We start from the raw sequence: 2,685 nt of genomic DNA, 5'->3' as shown, positions 1-2,685 counted from the left end.
TGAAGTTGGATGACCACACCGGTAAAGGATAGAATTCTATTTGTGATGAAGAGATTGAGATTCTATAAATATATGACATGATCAGTTATTTGTATTTTCATTGCTGGCAAATGATGTTACTGATGTTCCTGATGTTTTGTTTTGTCATGTAAGTGATTTGGTTTACTAGAAGACAGGGTTTACCAATAGTGAGCTAAAGTCTGTGAAATAGGACTCTAATTGGTAAAGCAAAATTATTTTGATTGGATCGATCGATTGACAATGATTGGTGATTTACGGTTTGGATGGTGAACTTGTATCATGGAAAGGTGTATCTGACTAGAACCAGAACTTGTGATGATTACAAAAAAGGTGTGTTTCAAAATTTTGATGAAGTTTTGCAAAGGTTTTAGTAGCATTTAAGGACCTATGAAGAAATCATCAAATTAGTAATGATTTATGTTATGATGGTGATCGACAACAAGTCTACATGAAGTTGGTAACATGCCATAACTTCCATGAAAGATTTGATAGTTGTTTTAACATGATTGAAGGAAGATTTTCTTGGGAATCAACAAAATGCTTAATAGAGTGTTGAGGATACAGATCGGATTTCCACAATGAGTTAAGATCAACCAACGGTTGATATTGCATTGTAATTTGTTGTAATGATCTGGATAGCAATCTATGGTTATATTTTGTGATCTTATTTTAAATTCATGATGTAATTAGGTTTTATGGCCGACCTATTTGAGATGGTTATTTATGTTGACACAGTTGATGTTTATTATGTTGGTGGTCTTAGAGAATGTGTTAAGTCATCCAAGATTAGTGTGAGATCTACCTGAGAGTTTTAGAGTGTTGAGTATAATTGGATTTGATCAAGCAAGCAGGGAAGTGCAAGTAAATAGATCATTTTCTTACTGTTGTTCCCTAACAGTTGCAGTAGGTTAATTCCCTTGATCAGGTAGGTTTTAACAGGCCTTAAACATTTAAGTCCCCTAATAGGGAAGCTCTCAAAAGAGTGTTAAATCATATCACGAGATTGATCTTAATAGATCATCAAGCTCCTAACTAGGTTGCAAGGCAAATCCCCTAACCGAGTGACTCCTAACAGGGTCTTCTCTTAACTGGGTGTATTGTAAGCTCCTAATTGACAGGGCATACTGTAGCATCGTAAATTGTACGCACTTGCTAGGGTGGTACAATTCCACACTAGGTTTAGCTCCCACCTTGGCGCATCTTGCACTTTGCATCGCATTTCCCCTTTAGCACTTAATTAATCAAATTAATTAGGTCTAAGGTTCTATTTCATCATCTTCCACATCATAAAGTTGGGCCCTTTCATTTCAGTGTGCCCCTTTCATTTTATTCCTCCAATACATCATTTAATCAAAAACCCTAATTAGGTCTTATTTTGAACTTGGGGGCTTGATTTCGGGGGTCAAAACATCTCGAAATCACCTATAACTTCGGGATTCTCTCTAAAATTATCATATCCGATGGCCCTGAAAAATTTGGTGAAAAGTTGTCAGACCATGGCGCCCGAAGTGCACATGGTCCCGGACATTTTTCCCGAAATTTTAGGAGCGCGATCCAATCATAAAATAAAGCTTAACCCCAAGAAATTGGTGGGAGATTCAATCTCTAGGTTGGCCAAAAGTTGAAATTAAGACCTAGGGTATCATATATAAGAGCTCTCTTTCTTCATTTGAAAGGATCCAAATTTTGGTTTCAAGGGACCTTCTATGCAGCGAAAGAGCAGATCTTTGAAGACTTCAACAACATTCAACATCCATCCATCAAGCATTCATCAATTTCATTCATCCATTTAGGGCTTTGAAGACATTGAAGAGCAATAGGGGATCACCGACTGAAGATTGGCTTGTACCCCTCCCTTGGGGTTGGGTATGATTTCATGTTGTTTTCATGTCTTTGCATAAGCCTCATTATGTCATTTGTATTCATGCTTTAGATCACTTTGCATCTTGATTTAGAGCATTTACATTATCATTTACAAACAATTAGGGTTTACTTTCTAGGTTGCTCTAGTTTGCTTACTTGCATTTTAGGATCTTGCACACACACAAGGTCTGCACACACACTACTTTTACAATACAACTTTGCTATTCGTGGAGGTAGAAATCACCAAAGTGGGGGTTTGACTAAGGCAAAACCCTATATAGCCACCCACCATACCTTTTCAGATATAAGTGCAGATTTTGGAATTCGGACGACGCCGCGAATTGCAGATCCGATGGAAGCAGACATAAATTGAGCTACACACTGAAATTCAAGGCAAAAGACCAGGACAGGGGTGTGGGGCACCCTTGTCCTACTAGGACAGGGGTGCTAGGTGCCCTGGTCCCTGGGACAATGGCGCTGGGCGCCCTGGTCCCTCTGTTAGACAACAATTTTCAGCATTTCCGACAGTTTTCCAAGTTGTAAAACAACAGTTTCAGGGGTAGAATCAGGACAGTGGCGCCTGCGCCCCCGTCCTGAACATTTTCACTCAGATTTTAACTCTGGGTATGCATTTGCATTCTTGTCTTGTCCTTGTGTTTACAGCTTTCCATTGTTTAGTTTCAATTTTGCAATCTTGTTAGTAGTTCATACTTGCACTTTGGGGTTAGGAGTTGAACTTGCATCATTTTATCTTTCAATTACAACAAAGGAATAGAAACCCTAATAGGTAGCCCGTGGCTC

The sequence above is a fragment of the Cryptomeria japonica genome, chromosome 7, assembly GCF_030272615.1.
Source record: "Cryptomeria japonica chromosome 7, Sugi_1.0, whole genome shotgun sequence".
In the NCBI taxonomy this organism is placed as follows: domain Eukaryota; kingdom Viridiplantae; phylum Streptophyta; class Pinopsida; order Cupressales; family Cupressaceae; genus Cryptomeria; species Cryptomeria japonica.
The sequence above is the reverse complement of the archived record's forward strand: the minus strand, read 5'-3'. Positions refer to the sequence as shown.